The following is a 19,968-nucleotide window of genomic DNA, read 5'->3' as shown; positions in this document are numbered from 1 at the left end:
CCCCATTGACCAAGAAAACACTGTGCATTTTGCTGGGCTTTGCTGGGCTACAAGTTGGGTCCTATTTGCATCTAACATTTCTCATCCTTTTTTGGACCAGTAGGAAAGCAGAGGACATAGTCATGTGAGGGTAGCAGTAGATAAACGCAGCCTCTTTGTGTCTAAATTCAGAGAAGTGTATTACTTCTAGTTATATATTTCATCCTGGAAATCAAGTCACGTGATTAAGCTCAATGTCAGCTTAGAGGAAGGACAACAGACTACCAGGCTGTAGGACAAAGAGTGTGTGTGCAGGGGTAGGGGAAGAGTTGGCTTCAAGTATCTAAGTGACGAGAGGGAGTACAAAATTAAAAATGTATGTGCATTTCTGCATATATATATATTGTACAAAGGGTCTCTGACTTATGAGCTAAGGTACTGAGTATGCAATTAATGGTACACTCAATAGAAACTATTTCCCATTTTCAATTTGGATCCATTCCTCCAGCTGGTGGGTGATATATGGCTCAGTTATCTCTGTCGATGCTGGAGAGTAGGAGAGCTTGGAAGCTCCCAGTCAGAGCTGTGGTCATGATCATAAGGGGCTACAACAGACACTCTATAGCCCCTTCTTCAATTGTGGGACTGAACATGGGTTCATGAGCCTGTATGTGGGAGTCTTGAGAAATTTGGCAACGGTAGAAGTTTTTGAGGGCAAAGAAAACCCAAAATTTAATTCAAAGTCAAACACATCTGAGACGTTTCTGGCAATGCTTGTCTGTGTCTAGTACTGGGCCTTCCCTCTGACCTTGGGTCTAAACGCCCAAAATATCCAGTCTGCCCTGCACATGCCATGCGGCACCACTGTTCCCAGATATATATTGGCTCAGATTTGAGACTGTGTTTTTACTGTACATAGAGCTTTTTGTTATTATGGAAATATTATCATGTAATTACAGAGAATAAAGACTCCTTACAGTCCCTCATCACCATTCTTGAGCATTTAAGTATCAAATTGGTATTTTTAGAGTGTCCTGTGCTAGATATTTTAAAAATTTCTGTTTGAAGCCTGGCATGGTAGTGCACACCTTTAATAATCCCAGCTCTTTGGAGGCAGAGGCGGGTGGATCTCTGTAAGTTTGAGGCCAGCCTGGTCTGCATAGTAAGTTCCAGGATAGCTGGGACTACACAGTGAGAACCTGTCTTTAAATAAACAAATGCATAACTATTAATAAGTTAATAAAATTGGCATTTGAATTGCTGTCTTGATTTTTATTTTTTATTTTTTAAAAATCATTTAACGAATTTGGCTTGGGAATAGGAGAGAATTGATCAATTTCTAAAGTGGCCCTGAACATACTTCTGCCATTTGTGCTATGTATTTATGCAAAGCAACATTCTCAGCACTGAAGATTATAAAATCAAAATATTGATCAAGTCTGGAAAATGGTGAAAATGTTCTATGCCCCACACTATCACATGTTCAGCCAAGATTTAATTCTTTATGCAAAAATAGACAGGCACACCGTATCATTAGTATGCAAATTTCCCTTTGTCTTTAATAAACAGATTATATGTATACCAAAGAATTATTTTCAAATAAATTTCTTTATGATTTGTTATCAGTATGTGTTTGATTTACACACTCATATACTGGATGATGCATGAGAATGTGTCGGGCAAAAGCAGGAGAAGCTGAAGAGAGGCTGTCGTGCTGGGCAGAGTGGCTGGCTAGGCAGGATGCACGGAGGCATGCTAAATGCACTTCCCCCTTAGGACATTTGCTACGTACAATAGATTTATCAGGATGTGACTCAGTCTTCTGTCACAGAGCATCTGCACAGATTTTCTAATCCTCACAGCAATTCGGCATCCAGGTGATCAGTACACCAGAGTTTACCAAGCACTCATTGATACACAAAGTGATTCGGTCAAGGTACCCCGCAGCCCATCTGCATGGCTGCCTTTCCTCCACATGGCCCCATAGTTCAGAAGCAAGGACCTTGTCCACCCAGCTGGCCCCTACCCTCCAGGGCATTTCCTCTTTGCAGACTGAGTGTCCTCAGGCTCTGGCTTCATTTGCATAGCTGAGCTGATGAACAGGTGTGGAACCCAAGGAGAGCCTGGCTGTGCTGGGCTTGGCTGCTCGGCTTTCTTTTGCAGAACTGTGTGTAGCTCCCCCAAGAGGACTAGGTTTGCCAAGCTCCAACATTATTATCCATAATGTATAAAGCCCTCAAACATATATTGATTGACATTAATACAACATGTACTAAAATGGAGGGTCAGTCTCTCACATGGGTGGAAGTGTGCTACGTATAAATTACCTTTATAACACTCAGGCAAAAGCCTGCTAACATTATGGTGGGACTTCCTCAGACGCTAGGCCACGGAGGCTGAAGTCTTCACGCCTGTTGGAAGTTTAGTTTTATCTACATATATGTAGATTGCCTTCGAAATCATACAAAGGTTGCCTTTGAAATTTATTTGCATATGTTTGTTAGTGAGGGGAAAAGCACAGCTTTGAGCATTGGCCATGTGTTATATAATGAGACGTTGTATTGTTCTAGGAGAGAGTCGATTCTAAAGGAAGGGAATGCATTCCCACAGCACCAAGAGCAATACAAGCTTTGGTCTTTGTCATACTCTATACCTACATAGAATTGAAATAGTACAGATGTTTTAGAAGGTTGTAGACAACAGATTCTCTGACAGACCTGTTCACCTTCCCCTTTCATCTGTCTTGGCTATCTCTTCTGCTATTTACCTCTCTAACCCAAAGTAACACACATAGACGGTGACTTCACTGTTCTTTGCTTTGAGGTGTGATCCATTGATTCCTGCCAACTTCCTGCGGTGCAGCAGGGACACACCCTCCCCTCTACCAGTTCTCCCCGGCTCATTTGTTTTCAAATTACCCCTGTGACACTCTTCATTAGATCAATATTTGATATTCACATTTCAGTCATCTCCTAGTCTCCTGGTAGAGTGGTTCCAGACTCCTCATATGATCCTTCCATGAAATGGCATAGTATTTCTTAATCACGCACCAGCATCATCTCATATACTTTATACCGTCTCTGGTGTATTTACAATACCTCATATAATAGAAGATTTCTTAGTTTGCTTTCTATGGCCATGATAAGCAGCATGACCAAAAGCAACGTGGAAAGGAAAGGGTTGATTTCATCTTACAGTTTACAATCCATCCCGGAGGGAAGTCAGAGCAGGAGCTGGCACAGAGGCCATGAAGGAATGCTGAGTATCAGCTTGACTTCCTTGGCTTGCTCAGTTGGCTTTTTTTGTACACCCTAGGACACTTGCCCAAGGGTGGTCCTACCCACAGTAGGGTCAGCTTTCCGACATCAATCATTAATCAAGGAAATGGTCCACAGGCTTGCTTGCAGGCCAGTCATGGGGAGGCATTATCTCAGGTGTGGTTTCCTCTTTCCAGATTACCCCAGCTCGTGTCAAGTTGACCAAAAGCAAGCAAGCAAGCAAAAACAACAACAGAACCCCAACAACTAACCTGCAGAGAAACATTATGTGAATAGTTATTGTCTGTATTGTTTTAGGGACTGATGAGAAAAAGGAAGTCTGTCCATGCTCAGCAGAAATGCAGAAATGCACCCCCCCTCCAATGCTTTATATCTGTGGTTGGGTAAATCTATGAATGCAAAATCTGGGGATAGGCAGGGTTGACTACACTGTAACTACTCAAACGACGTTCCTGCTAAGCCATGTGGTACAGTTAACTTTGTTTCCCTGTGGTGGGCATTTTGCAGTGGTAGCTGCTATAGTGCCCCCTCTTAGTGCACACCCCTCTATAATTTGACAGTCACTCTTCTTCTGTGGTGGCTGAGACAGGATCTCATTAGGTAGCCTCTGGCTAGTCTGAGACTTGCTGTTTAGCCCAGGTTGACCTCAACCTCTGGCCCCTGCCTGTGAGTGCTGAGATGCCAGGTGTGTATCATGACACTGGGCCATTCTATTTCTTGAATGTAAGCCATGTGAATGGCTTTGGCTAGTGGAACACTGTTTTCACATCCTGCTGCCACTGTAACACGGTTGCACCAACTTAATGTAACTCCATTTCTATAAAATTGGATACCCAGGAAGCCCCTTGCAATCTGGAAATTCCTATTTTTCAGTTCAAAAATTTTTTTTTGATTCAACTCTTTGAAGCTACCATTATGGTTTCTCTCTTCCCTTTTCAATTTTCTTCTTCTTTTATTTTTCGGGAAAGATGATGGACCTCCTGGACAGATCTGCTAAATTTTGTATCATTTCCTCCTAACTATCATCTCTTGTTATCTTTTGCTCTGCTTTCTGGAAACATATATAAACATATATCTATAGTGACAACATTCATACTGAGCCATGTGTACACAGATATGTCAGTATGTAATCTAAACATATAAGTATATATATATATATGTATGTATGTATATTATCAGAATTTTTAACCTTTTAATACCTTCTGCCGTCTCATGTGAGCATCGTGGAACCTAAAGATGAAATCCTGCCCATGACCCCCATCTCTGAACAGAAGGGTGGGAAGCCAGAGCCACCGGCCATGCCCCAGCCAGTGCCTACAGCATAACAGGGTCTTGGCAGCTGCATCTGGAGGCTGGATGTTACCTTGTAAAGACATTTAATAAAATCTTGAACAAAGAAAAAAATGTTCCTTTATTATTTTAAATCTTTAAATTAATTTATTAAAGTTGTAGTACTAGGAATTGAACCCCAGCCTCAAGAATGCTAGGAAAATAATTTACCACTGAGATACATTCTCAGCTTCCATAGTTCCTTGTAAACACCATCTTGCGTATTTCGCTGTGTATAGTCTCTGAAGACAGATTGCTTGGTTTTAGATCCAACCTACTTATCAGTCAATAGAGGCTTAGATATGAACTACTACCGCAATTGCATAGACTTACAAAGTGATTTAAATCTTGATAGGACTCAATTTTCTTAGCTTTAAAATGGGGGTAATAATTCTACCTATCTTAAAGGGTGAGAGGAGTCAGAGAATTGGTTCGTGTAAAGGGTTTAGAATGGTGACTCATATAGTAGACAATGAAATGTTTCAGTAATGTCACCATCTACTTTCTATGACAGGTTAGTAATAGGGTCTTCTTTCAGATCTCTTTTTCTTTTATACTATTTGTCTCTGACAACATGACCCCTCCTGCCTGATGGCTTTGGGCTTTCTTTCTCTCTCTCTCTCTCTCTCTCTCTCTCTCTCTCTCTGTTTGTGTGTGTGTGTCTGTCTGTCTCTCTTTCTGTCTCTTTGTCCCTGTCTCTCTGATGAGGATGAAACCCAGGGCCACTCACATGAGAAGCACACGCTCAACCACTGAGCTTCACCACCAGCCTTCCTCCTTTAATTGTAAGTTAGAGACTTCCTGCACAAGTTTCCAGACCCTCGTTTATGGAGTCATGTTTAAAAGTGGGACTCGATATTTTCAGACCTTTCTTCTTCAGTGGGCCAAAATCCTCAGAATAGGATCCTTCCCTTTCTTACCTGGAGTGTGAATATAAGCCAGCATGTTTATAATTACAACATTTGCCTGCTGCTATTCTTCCTCACTAAGTCAGTGAAGAAGAGAAGAGCTATTCCTGAGATTTGGAATGTTAACTGTACTGATTTTTCCTTTCACATGCTGCCCACCCTTTACACTGTACCACAACCTAATCCACAGATCTCCATCTATGTCCTTTCTGGGGACCGTGCATCCCATGGGAAGAATAGCTCACTTATGTGGAGTTGAATAAGGCTCCTAGAGTGCCCTTCTTTCTTAGTTTGCTTCTAATACTATGATAAACACTATGACCAAAGCAAGGTAGAGGGAGAAAAGGGTTATTTCACCCTACAGCTCCTAATTCACAATCCATCACTGAGGGAAGGCAGGGCAGGAACTCAAGTTAGGGCAAACCTAGAATAGGAGTTGAAGCAGAGACCAAGGATAAATGTTGGTTACTGGCTTGATCCCCCTGGCTTGCTCCTCTTGACTTGCTCAGCCTACTTTCTTATACAACCAAGAACCATTTGTACAGGGGTGGCACTGTTCACTGTTGGCTGGACTCTCCCACACCAACCATTAATCAAGAAAATGCCCCACAGACTTGCCTACAGATGACCTAATGGAGACATTTTCTCAACTGAGGGTTCCTCTTTTCATATGACTCTAACTTGTGTCAAGTTCACAAAAAACTAACCAGCACACCTAAACAGACTTCCAAACAATTATTTTTTTATCCTGAGCCCCACAAAGATTTCATTGTTGATGTTGTTGTTGTTGTTGTTTGAGACAGGGTCTCTCTATGTAGTAGTGACTCTTCTGGAATTCTACGTAGACCAGAATGGCCTAAAACTCACAGAAACTCGCCTGCTTCTGTCTCTAAAGTACTGGGATTAAACGCATGTACCACCATGCCCAGCTGGACCTCTACTTCTTGAGAAACCTAATGTCTCCCCATATCTAGGCCTCTGGAAGTTCTAGGGTGTGTGTGAGTTCTAGATCTCCCACTTGCCACTGCCTGCTTAGTGCTTCCTTTCTTATCTGCCGAGTTCGTTCCTATGCAGTCACATGCTTTCTGTATTCCAAAGAGACCAACCGTCTCTGTCGTTCCTTTACCTCTGCAAGTCTGTCATTATGAAAATCTACTGACTGTAGTTTAGTGATGTTTCCAGAGGGAGCAGAACTCTGTGTGTGTTTTTGGTCCACCATGTCAAATCAGAAATGTCTTGGAACTTTGTTCTTGAGGTGCAAGGTAGACTTTGACATTGTGTCTTGGATGCTATGCTGTTCATCAGTTTGCACACTTTCTTGACTTTTTTCAATATCAATTTTTCATTCCCTCCTTTACTTTTTGCTACTGAGAGGTACTGTTACTGGACCCCAAAGCATTCATATATAGAGAAGAAAGAGGAAGGACTAAGTTAAGAGGGAAGTTAGAAAGTCAAGAAGGCCAATAAAAAAGGGAAGAAAAATGTGAAAGAAGGAAAAAAAGAAAGAAAGAAAGAACAACAGAAAGAGAAAAGAAGAAAGGAAGATAGATATAGAGATAGATAGATAGGTAGATAGATAGATAGATAGATAGATAGATAGATAGATAGATAGATAGCAAGAAAGGAAGGAAGGAAGTGAGTTATAAGAACAGGAAAAGGGAACATTCTGTCAGAAGCAGATGAGCAGTGTTCTTTTGATGAATTAGTTGGGCCTCAAGCAACGCTGTAACATTCCACAGGCCTCTGTGGTTGGCACATTACGAGAGTTTGTTGTCCTACCAAAGCCTGCTTCTACCTCTTCCATTTCTGATGGTTTGCCAGAAAGCAAATTTCTGTAAAGCCTAGCTTCCTATGGCTATATTAATGTGAAATGTAATAACACATAACTGTAAACTAGTTTATGTGAGTCCCAAATGAATGAATAGGGGGGAAGGTAATTTATTATCAATTTGCATCAAATTTCAGTTGATGTAAAAAATGCAAAGCTTATTTTAATATACTTATTTTTGCAAAAGGCTTTCCATTAACTAGAGTGTCAAGTGGGGGTAACAATTTGCCTAGGGGAGAATCTTTATGGCTCTGCTATTCGGGCTCCCTGGGAGGAAGCCTAAGCTTTTGGGGGGCTTTCTGGTCAGTCCTAGGGTTTGGTGCAGAGTTGAGGGTTAAGCTTTGCAAGTTCCTTGTGAACTGGTGGAAAGGCATGATGAATGACAACTGTTAGCCAGGCCTCCTTTCTGAGAGGACTGGAGGGAGAAGGTAAGCAAGAACTAACAGAACTTGGGGGAATGAAGAATATGTAGCCTTGATTGACTGTGTGTATATTTGGGGGGGCGGTATGAGAGAAGAGACAAACATGGCCTAAGGGTCAAATCTGCCTGCTACTGTTTGTTTGTTTGTTTATATGTTAGCACCTTTCTTTTTATTGATATTTATTTATTTGGTGGACTAATTAGTTTAATTAGAGTTGCTTACAGGAGCACTGGCACCTCACCATTGGCTATATACTATTGAAGAAAGTGTCTGTCCCTTACCTAGCAACCAGTAACTGCCTCTAAAGCCCAAGAGAGCTGTTTGGGTTGGAGTCCTGCTGGGGCTTCATTCTTCCCCCAGTCTTGTGTAGGTAATCAGCAACGAAAGTTCAAGATCCTTGTCACACCATGACTGGTTTTTAGCAATAGCGTTTTATTGGCATATGGCCACTCTCATCCTTTTAAACACTTGTCCATGGCTGTTTTTTGTGCCAAGAAGAGGGAGGGTCGGGTAGTTATATAAAGCTTGCAAAGGACTAAGTATGCACCCCCTCTCTCTCTCTCTCTCTCTCTCTCTCTCTCTCTCTCTCTCTCTCCCCATATATATATATATATATCATAAACCCCTAGTGAACAGAAGGGCTCTGTACCCAAATGAATGAATCTCAGTGGCAAATGACCTAGAACCCACTGATGGATTGTAGCACCCTGTCCCAAGTCTTAGTGACTCGAAACACCAAAGCTCCTTTTTTGTTTTGCACTAAGCTGCCATGTGAGCAGAGCTCAGTGGGGGGAGTCCATCCTTTGTGCTGTGTGCTGTCAGTTGAAGCTGCTCAGCTTGAGGCTGGGACAGCCCACTTTTGAGATGGCTCACTCACTGAGTTGGTGCTGGCTGCCAGCTGGGACCTCAGCCATGGCCAGGACCAGGAACTCTGGTTCCTCTCCATGTGTGCTGCTTGGAATTCTTCATAGCCTTGAGCTTAAGTTCTAAGGAAGTCTCCCAGGAGACAGGAGGGGGAAGATGGTCTGTTTCTAAGGGTTTGGATTCCAAAACAGAAACAGACTTCGAATATGTTCCATAGATCAAATAGCTAGGGAGAAGAGCTTTAAGGAGAGGAAAGATTAGCGCTACTCTCTTCGTATAAAAGATTGTTGTTGTTTTGGTGGTGGTGGTTCACGTAGCTTAGGCTGGCCTTGATCACACTATGTAGACAAAAATGACATTAAATTTCTGATCTTCTTGCCTCCACTTACCAAGTGCTGGCTTATAGGCACGTGCCACTACATCTGGTTTATGTAGTGCTAGAGATTGAACCCAGGGCTTTGTGCATGCTAGGCAAATATTTTAATAGTTGAGCTATATCCCCAACCCTTAATAGTATTTCTGAATGACAATCTTAGTTGTGTTTATATATATATATATATATATATATATATATATATATATGGTATATATTATTAAATTGAGCTAACACATGTATAATTTTGCTCATATTTATTTTTTTCAAATTTTTTGTTGGGGAAACATTTGAAATATACTTTCAGATACTTTAAAACATATAATACATCCCTGTTGACTAATGTCTTCCCTTCTGGCTAATGCCTTAGAACATCTTCTACCTATTTATCTGTAGCTTTATATCCTTTGATCAGTGACTTCTCATTTTCTCTTCCCTCTCCCCCTCCCTCCTCCCTTCCCTTCCCAGTCTCTGGTAGCTATCATTATACTCTTTACTTCTGAGTTCAACCTTATTAGATTCCATGAATAAGTGAGATCATGCAGTATTTATCTTTCTGTGCCTGGCTTGTGTCATTTACTGTAATGTCCTCCAGATTCACCCGACCATCCATTTGTCACCACAAGTGACACATTTACCTCCTTTTAAAGGCTGAATAGTATTTCACTCTTTATAAACATTTGTATATATTACACATAAACACACTCACACACCCAACATTATTTATTCTCTCACTCCTAAGGGTAGGGGCCCATCTTGGGATTCCTCCCCCGACAATCCTAATCGTAATGGTCCAGTCTTAGTTGCATGTCTCATTACCCAGGGCAAGAACCATACGACTATTGGCAGGGCACCAAGGCACACTAACACACCACAGAGGAAAGAACAACTCTATTGAAATTTTCTCTATGGGTGCTCTCTTCCCCCACCCCTGGCTACTCAGCCGCAGTTGCATGTCTTGCTACCCATAGCCAGGACCAAGAACTCACTCCCCCACTCTTCATTGTTGGTTCTGTAGTGCCTTTTGGCAGGCACGAAGAATAATGTGACAAAACTTTTCCTAGGGAGATACAACACACATGTCTACTACCCCCGATAGGAAACCCACAACAGACCAAAGTACAAATATCACCTAAGTCCAACTACATGAACCAATGAGTTTTTTACTTACAGCAAATATGGGTGAAGGGTTATTTAGAGGAGCATAAACCACTCAAAGACAGCTGCTGTCACCAAAGCTCACCCTATGTATGGTGACCACTGATGAAAGCTGAGAACCTGGAGAATGTTGCACTGCCTGCAGGCTGTCAGCTGGCTGGAGAGTGTCCTGTCCATGTGCTTCAGGTGCTCTGCTCTAAACCTCGTCAGGCAGCTTGGCTGCTTTGTTTCAGGCAGCTGGTCTGCACTCAGAGTCTCCTTTGCAGCTTGGCTTGTCTGAGAGGGACTCTCAACAGTCTTTCTTGCTTATTTTGGCAGGGTGGGGGCTAGTGAATCTGGTCAGTTTCGGGGACTTCCTGAAGCTATTTTGAGTTGTTTGCCTTCCTGTTGAAGGAGCTTCCCTGTAGGACGGAATGTTTCAGTCTTGGAGGAAACTGTTAGACAATCGGAAGTTATGTTTTAAAACTGTCCTATAGAATAACTGTAGAGGAGCTTGAATAATACACACACTTAATCTTCATGCCAAGAAGTCTGAAGCTAGGTTTTTACATGGTTGATCAAGCTGTCTACTAATTTCCATAAAAGGCTAATTTTCATCCGCCTGCTATCACTACCATATTCTGTCAACACTCAAACATGTCACCTTATGCTAATAAGATGGCAGTTAGGGCATCAATCTTTATGACCCAAGAGGGCAAGAAAAGAATGTGTAGAAAAGAAACCTTCTTAAAATGCTTGCTTTCTCCTCCATGAGGAGACGCTCCTTTCACAGCAGAAGGAAAAGCTGCAAAGAGCCAGCAGACTTCCAGTTATGACTCTGTATTCAGAATTGGGTCACGGGAGCATTTATTTCCCAGTCCCTGGCAAAGAGGATTGAAACTGGAAGTTCCCTGGCTGCATTAGAGCAACGGTCCTCTGAGGCTGCGGGGGGGGGGGGGGGAAACCCTCACTTTTTCTGCCCAGAAGATACCTTCAAGCAAAAGCAGTCTCCTGCTAGCACAGAAGAGAAGGGAGAGGCTGTTATGTAGTCAATCAATCAGCAGTGCCTGGCAGGTTGGATGTCTTCTAAGTCCATCTCACATCACAGAAAGGACTGGGGAGATTAGAAGTCAATAGGTCTCGGAGCTGTGTGCATCTGGGTTGAGACCAGGGCTTAGGAAATATAGCATGCCTGGTGCCCCCATATATAAGATTTCCTTGCCACCATGCACCTTCCATTCTGGTACTACCTTAAGCTAATGACTAGCCAGGTTAGGGGTTGGGGAGGGAGTTCAGTCTTTGCCAACTTGGATCTTACCTGAGAGAGATCCCCAGAACCTATGTTAAAAAACTGAGTGTACTGCTAAATGCTTGTAACCCAGGTGCTGGGAAGGCAGAGACAGGGCCTAGTTGGTGAAGACAGCCTAACCTAATCCAAGAGTCTCAGGTCCCATCAAGAAACACCCATCTCAGATTCCACTGTCCAGGGGAAGGGCCCTCAATTTTCAAATTTACATTTGCAAGACTGCTTCATTAACTGCACTTCTGAGGGTCTGGAGACCCAGCTACCTCGGCTGGTTGGATCCTATGAGCCTTGCACCTGAGAAGTTTGCATAGCCAGGTACCAGAATCTCTTGGAAATGCTACTCCCAGGTGCCACCCTCAGCTACTGGAGTCAAGAGGTCCATGGTGGAGCACCCCAGTGCAGAGACTGTATGACTGGCTTGAGCTTCTTTTGCAAGTAGCCCCAGGTAATTCTGAGGACCAATCAGGTTTCGAGAACACTGGGTTATGATTTAATCAAAGCCATTTGAAGAGGATGAGAAATTGTTGCAGTGAACTTTGGGATAAGGCAGTAACTTCCTTAGGGTGGGGCATCTGCTATCCAATGAATTTCAGCAAAGATCCCTCCCAGCTGGATACAGGAACTAGGAACTGTCTACCTTCAAATATTTCCAGGGTACCACTGTTGTCTTTTTCCCAACAAATGAATGTTCTTTGTAATTTTTCTAGGTCTCACAAGCACATCATTTAGACTCTAAATTAACCTCTGAATTTTAGAGATTACCCTAAGGGCAGGAGTGCTGGTCCATACCTTTAATCCTAGCACTCAGGAGTTAGAAACTAGTGGATCTCTGTAAGTTTCAGGCCAGCCTAGTCTGCAGGCCTTAGGGCTACATAGTGAGAAGTGAGAACAGAAAGAGAGAGAGGGAGAGGGAGAGGGAGAGGGAGAGGGAGAGGGAGAGGGAGAGGGAGAGGGAGAGGGAGAGGGAGAGGGAGAGGGAGAGGGAGAGGGAGAGGGAGAGGGAGAGGGAGAGGGAGAGGGAGAGGGAGAGGGAGAGGGAGAGGGAGAGGGAGAGGCAGGCTACCTGTTCATAGCATTCCCATAGGACTTTTGTATCCTGCCACCCTTTGGGGAGGACAGCATTGTGTCAAGATCTCATTTTGCGTGGTAACACGTTACCACAAATTTAGGAGCTAAAAACAATGAAGCTTGCTGCCTTACAATTTTGGAGGATGGACATCCAAAAGGGAAGGCAACTATCTCAACTGGTTGAAGCATCCAATGAGCTTTAAAACTGAGCCCTTTGCACTGTGGTGTCTATGTCCTAGTCTCCCTAGGTTAAAATCATTGAGCCAGAGGGGCCATGTGTCTTTCTGGGAATTCTATAGAAGCTTTGTTTCCATGCCCTTTGCCCTCCTAGAAGCTCCCATCCCTTGGTTTGTGGCGCCCCTTTCCCACGTCCAAAATGAGCCACGGCAAGTAGAATTCTTTATCTCATAGCTCCACCCTGACTTCCTCTCTTGCTTCCCTGATTCCTTATATGGATCCTTGTGATGACAGTGAGGCCATCTCCATAATCCAGGAAGGCTATAACCTGCTCCCATCTACAAAGTTCCTTGATCACGTAAGCTAATGCATTCCCAGGCTCCAGGATTAGGACATGGACATCTTTGGGCACTGTTGTTCTTTCCCACGTTTGGCAATGCAACACTGCTAACACTTGTGAAAAGAAGTGCCTGAAATGTTTATAGTTTGAGAGTTATTCCCTAGTTGAATTGGCTTCTCTTTTGTGGAGTAAATACTTTCCCCTAGAATGTCCACTGCTTTGCATATCAGACCCAGAGCACTTCTGTCCAAGCTTTTTGTTCAAGGCCATTCCTATTTCTTATGGGTAGGTCTAGGTGGGTTTGTGTCCCCTGGATATGGCCTGAGAGCAGGGGATCCTTTGCGGAAAGTCATTTGATTACATGGTACATGCTCGTCTCCTCTTCGAAGCTGGAAATGGTGTTTTAAGCACAGAACTTTTTGTTGTTGGTTTGGTTTTTTGGGTACTCAAGAGAATTTGAAAGCGCTTTCTCCCTTCATGGTCTGAAACGTCATTTGTCATTCTACTTTGTTGCTTCTGTCTTTTAGGGAGTATCCTCCAAATGATTCAATAGAAGGGTTGGGGGTCCCCTTGTTCTAGTTCAATGTAAGAAGGGTTGGGGTCCCCTTGTTCTAGTTCAATGTAAGAAGTCATTTGTTTTTAGACAGAGCCTCGCTATGTAGCCCTGATTGGGCTGTAACTCTCTATGTAGACCAGGCTGGCCTGCCTCTGCCTCCCGAGTGCTGGGATAAAAGATGTGCACCACTTTGCTTAGCAGAGAAGTCTTGTAAGGGAGGAATGGTGCTGAGTCTTTATTGTCTTGAGATTTCTAGCCATTGTCCTGTCTGTCTACAGATAGGCAGACTTCTCTTATGCATCACATAGCTCCTTTTCCCTTGTCTGTACCATGAGACTAATAATAGATGACAGGCACAGTTCGCACCGTGCCCATTTTCTCTAGGCCCTTATCCCTTGGTGTCTTTCGACAGCCACCATGTGCAGTTGGCTTCCCTTGGCTTCTTCTGATAGACTTTGCCTGTGTGCAGTTAGCTAGGGGCCCAGCCCTTAACTAACAGCCTACACAAGTGGTGGATTTATGCCCAGGCCCCCTTGCCCTTTGAACAAGGTGACAAAAGTATCTCCTCAAGGTCTCCAGGGGACGAGGTTCTAGTTGCTCACCATGAAACTTTCTTGATCAAACCTTCTTTAGTAGCTGTCTTTTCTTTCCTGCCTTGTGTCCCCACCCCACTACTGCTATCTTCTAGAAGCTTCTCCCAAATAAAATATTTGTGCTCACCTAAGACTTTTGTAGTTTCCTTTTAGGGAAACCCAGATAAATACAGATGCTACTGAAGAGAACATAGCAAATAGAAGACTGAGAAAGAAGAGCATTTGAAATTTCCATGGTACCCCATTACTAAACAGCAGCATCTGTGCAGTGTTGACCCTGTTGAGGGTCATTGTTCAGAAGGTAGGCTTGTGGTGTACACTCTGTATCACCATTTACTAACGAGATAGCTAAGGGCTCATTCTGCAATCTTTCTGAACTTTTTTACAACTGTCAGTTGGAGCTCACAATTCCTCATAGATGATGTGAGGGTTAAAGTGGTGTGTGTGTGTGTGTGTGTGTGTGTGTGTGTGTGTGTGTGTGTAAACAGGATGGTGGATGGAGGGGTGAGAACCGACTGAGTCACATGAGGAATCCCAGGAATCAGACCAGCTGAGAAGGGTAGAGATTTGAGTTTATTGTGTAGTGTATAACCTTATATACAGTGTTTGAGCCAATCCCAAGCCCCTAAATTCTTGGCTAATCATATCTTGCCACAATGTCACTTTGCCCCAATGAAAGCCCTGACTGATAAGGTTACTCAGAAGTGTGGTGTGTGTGTGTGTGTGTGTGTGTGTGTGTGAATTGTCACCTATTAATCCCCTATGAAGACTGAGAAGCAACCCCACTTTGGCCTGAGTTCCTTTTTGCTGTCTCACAGGTGTTCCGGGAGCCATCTTAGATCTAATAAGGCAGATCAGGACTCTTTTGGGAGTTGCAAGAACCTGTGGTGCCTTGATCTCTCCATCCTAATTTTTCCTTCACAAGGTTGACCTCCACATCCTGAACATGTGTGGGTGTGTATTTGGAACTCTTCAGACATTATAAGGTTCAATAAATAGTCATTTGTGTTGGTTTTTTTATCCCACCTTTTGGCTAAGTGGGTTTTCAGGTTCTTTTGACAACAACAACAACGACGCTAAAAACACCTGCTATATCCAGCACCACTTAGTCCTGGAGACCTGTTGAGGATCAGAAACGGGCTGAAGAAAGGACAGACACACAAAGTGAGCTTACTTAAAATGGTTTCTCCAGAAGCTGCCGTCAGGACATTTGAATATAAGTACCCTCGTATGTCATGTACCGATGAAGGGTGTGGTAAATCTAAGAAGGAGGCTGGTCCTTGGAGACTGATCGTCTTAGCCATCTAAGTCTGAGTTAGTATGCTCTTTGACAGTCACATGACAATGAAACCAGCTAATGATACATTTTCCAGAACATGTCCTTTTCCAGAAATGATGCGTGACTAGTATATCTGGCCCAGGAAACTTCAGTAGAGGAAGAGTGTGTAGGTGAGACACGAACAGACAGAAGGACAGGTGAGATAAGAATACTCAGAGCTTAGTACCGCTGAGGAATTTAGAAACCAGTGTGAAACATAAGCTTGTATTTCCCAGTCCCTGGAAGGGGCAAGACTATGCCTACTCAACTGTGGCATCCTTAGAGGCCTTCAAAGAAGGGACTTTAACCCTCTGGTGCTTCCAGGCTGACTGGAAAACAGCAAAGCAGGCTCTGGAAGCCAGAGGAAATGGTCAAGAGCTCAAGTGTGTGTAGAGCACCAAGACAGGGTAAGGTTCCAAGGAGATGTAACTAGCCCCAAGACAGAAGCTGTGGAGACAGGCTGTGACAGGTGAGAGTTCCGAGGAAGGAGAACAAACAAGCTTCCTGAAGAGCAGAGCAGAGCAGAGCTGAGAGCATCTGCACCTCACAGGGGGAGGGGCGGGAGGGGCCTGGCAAAGCAGAGGAGAAATTCTCCAGGTAGGAGTGCTTGCATGTGCAAATGTATTAGGGTACAATTGGGCGTTTTGACAAATGTTCTTTTATGTCTTGTTTTTTTTTTTTTTTCATAGTCTGCGTTCTCTTTTACCAGGAGAAGCTGTCTTTAGTTCTCCACGCTGTCCGCTGTGCCCATTACTGGATGTCTAATGCACTCAACAAATTCTATTATTTTATGCTGGATGTATGGGGCTATCCGTTAATACCTGACAGTTATTACCCAGAAAGTAAATGAACCTTGGAGTGAATATTTTCTTTTCCTCAAAAAGAGGTGGTGGTGGTGGGAGGGGGGGTGAAGTGTCAGAGAGAAGAAAAAATATTTTAAGCTAGGAATCTTCACAGAGGCATGCATGCTTTAGAAACAAAACAAACCATGAAAAGATGTGGATTTGAGATGGAACTAGGAGGCATTCTCCAACCAGCATGGATGTCTTTCAGACGCCTGCAAACGCCTTATCAGAGGCTCCAGCTTCAGGCTGGACTCATTTGTCAAAGGCCCGACATCTGATGATGTCATAGCAGCAGAGCGCTGGTGGGCCTGACTGAGACAAGGTGTGTCTCCGGAGCTGGGTGAGGCTTAGCCCCAGCCCACCCACCAGACTGAGTTATTTTTAAATACCAGCTTCTTTTCTGCACACGCACACGTACTGCTGGATGTCTTTCTGGCGTCATTCACCAGCTTCTAGAATGTGTTCCCAATCCAAGGTGGGCCTTAGGCAAAATGGGGAGGCAGTGAAATCCCCTTCCCCTCCCATGCTTGCCCCAGCTTTCCATTTTCTTTGCTGCCTAACATGGTTCACTGTTTGACCAGATACATTTTTTTCCCTCTGAGAGTGGGGAATTACTATTACTGCAACCCAGACAGATTTGCAGGATTTATAAGAAAATCATGGGCGGGGTACAATGCTTAATACAAGGTTAGATAGACCTCTATAATAGTGGAAGTTTAGGCCCCACTGGGAGCTGGCTTTTCAGACCCCATCAGATAGATGACTATCTTGTTTGCCAATTTTCTGGGGGTGTTGGCTGCTATAAATTAATCTACAGTGTTAGAAGTCCCCAATGCTCTAGGGAGAAGGTAGGGATTGAACAGGGTGGTAATGGGGGGCACTGGGAACATTGTGATTCTCTGCTTGGCTGCTGGCAATGCAGTTTGCTTTGTGAAAATTCATCAAGATAAAAATTGGTGGTGCAGAAAAGGTTTACTTTCAAAAAGCAGTTTGGGGGCTGGAGAGCTAGCTCAGCAGTTCAGATCCCTTGCTACTCTTGCAGGGAGGACCTGGGTCCAGTGTCCAGCACCTACACCGGTGCTCACAACTGCCTCTAATTGCCATTCTAGAGGATCCAGTACCCTCTTCTGACCTCCACAGGCACTAGGCACACACATAGGCACATACATTCATTCAAGCAAAACACATACATTGAAATAAACCTTTTTTTTTTTTAAAAGCACATTTGACATCTGGGACAAAAAGACATGGTTCTTAGAGTATCTGTTCCTCTCCTTGTACTCTGCCAGATGTTTGGAGTAGTTGCACTATGAGGGGGGGGGTTCACTAGTTATGTCTGTTCTGCTGATGTGGAAAAGAAGTCACAGAGGCTTTGGATCTCTTACCCAAGACTACGACGTAGCCAGTTACTAGCAGGGTAAGGTTAAAGCTCAGCCCCCCCCCCCCCCCCGCCAGCTACAAATACTTTTGATTTTTAAAAAAGCACATTTCAAGAATGGAGGCTAGGGCTGGAGAGATGACTCAGCGGTTAAGAGCACTGACTGCTCTTCCAGAGGTTCAAATCCCAGCAACCACATTACAACATGTAATTACACAGCCATCTGTAATGAGATCTGACGCCCTCTTCTGGTGTGTCTGAAGACAGCTATAGTGTACTTATATATAATAAATGAGTATTTTAAAAAAAAGAATGGAGGTTAAAACCTCTCCTACAATACCTTAGATGGCTGTAGAGAAATCCTAGTTTGGACAGCAGACTGAAAAAGTTCCACGTTGGCCAGATGTCAGGAGGGGAATGTCTCTCCATATGGTAGCTGGCATTGGGAGGTCAGTATGTCTATGTTCAGATTGGGTGTCCCAGAGTGGTGAGAAAATGGTGTGTGTTTGGGCATGGGCCCAGAGAACAATGGGAAGTTGGCTCAGGCTATGGCATGGTGGGCAAGCTTGCGTTATGTCAAAGTGGCAGTTTTGACCAGAAGAAGGAGAGAGTCCTGGGGGCTTTGGGCCTTTAATAACCAAAGAGTTAAGCTGGGTGTGATGGCACAAACCTTTAGTCCCTTGAAAAATAGAGGCAGGATCTCCATGAATTCAAGGCCACCCTGGTCTGAAGATCGAGTTCCAGGATATTCAGGATTACACAGAGAACCATTGTCTCAAAAAACATCATCATTATCAAGAAGAACCAATGAGGAAGAGAGTATAGATAGATTGATTGATTGGTTGATTGATTGATTGATTGATTGACATTCCTGGACCTGCAGCTAGAGGCAGGGAAGGTGTACTAGAAAGGTATTCATTGTGTGAAGAAGATGACAGCTATTAAAATCATCCATAGGTCTTCTGCAGTGGGACCTGTCACTCATCCACCAAGCCTGTGTCCTTTAGTCCTTGAGGGGCTGTGACCAACCCCTTTAGTCTGGCAAGTTGACTCCCTTGAATGTGATGGACGAGAATTTATCCTTGAGCCTGGTGATTGCCCTTAATTGGCCTGATGGTTTCCTCTTTGGACTTATTCTTTTATGGGTCCTTAGTGTTGGAAATAAAAGAATTTCAAATGGATTCACAAATTGAAGACAATTTTGTTGGCGTTTGAAAGAAATAAACAACAGGATAGATAGGTAATCTGGAGGTCTGATTAGCTGCTCTGAGGAGTTAGAGTTTTACAAAAGTTGTACTTTGTAAGTAACTGGTCAAGGTGGCAGACAGACCTAGCCATAAAGTCTTTGAAAAGTTACATTGTTGTTAAATAAATAAAAAAACCAAAATTACTATTATTGGGTGTGTTCAGAGAGAAAAAGTAACAGAGCCTTGAGTGTCAGGGCAGGCAGGGTTAGGATTTGAGCTGGACCCAGAGCTAGTGGGTTCAAAGAGCGGGCCTTGAGGGAGGGGCTACTGCTCTGTACTACCTATCTGTTTAGATGGCTAGTTATGACTTCTGCTTCTCAGCAGTCTTCAGGTGTTTCTGCTTTATTTGCACCTTTGGGCTCAAGGCTATAAAATAGGTTTGCTCCTTACCCCAGGAAGTCTTTGTCTTTGTTTAGGCAAGGAAGCTCTTTGCTGTCTTCATCAAAGGGTGTTGTCAACCACTGACCTAATCAAATCAAAGTCCTTATTCAAATCTCTCTTTTTCCTCCTACTCCTCTCCCACTCTTCTTCCCCTCTTTCTGCCCCCCCCCATCCTGCTCCTCTTCCGGTCTCACTGTGTAGCCCTGGCTGGCATGGTACTCAGAGATCCCCTGTCTCTGCCCCCCCACTGCTAGCATTACTAAAGGAAGGGGTTACTACTCCCAGTTGGATAGACATGGGGAGGAGGGGCACCCACTCTTGAATTAGAAAGGATCTTAGGGGCACTTTTACCTGAGGTAACTGGTAGAGATAAGCATTTCTCAAACAATGCTCCTCCCTGCCTAGCATTCCCTGTCCTTGGGATAGGAACACACCATCTCAGAATCCAGCCTCAGCCTGTGGAAAATGCAAGGCACACAGAAGAACTCCCCTTGAGTCCCAGCTGAGCTTCCTGTCAACAGCCAGCATCCACTACAAGACTCAGATGTGAGGCATCTTGGCTGCCCAGCCCTGTGCAGCCTGCAGATTTTCTGTTGCTGTCACTCCTTGGAAGACCACAAGCAAGAACTATCTAGCGGAGG

Source organism: Mus musculus, chromosome X (genome assembly GCF_000001635.26).
Source record: "Mus musculus strain C57BL/6J chromosome X, GRCm38.p6 C57BL/6J".
Taxonomy (NCBI): domain Eukaryota; kingdom Metazoa; phylum Chordata; class Mammalia; order Rodentia; family Muridae; genus Mus; species Mus musculus.
The sequence above is the reverse complement of the archived record's forward strand: the minus strand, read 5'-3'. Positions refer to the sequence as shown.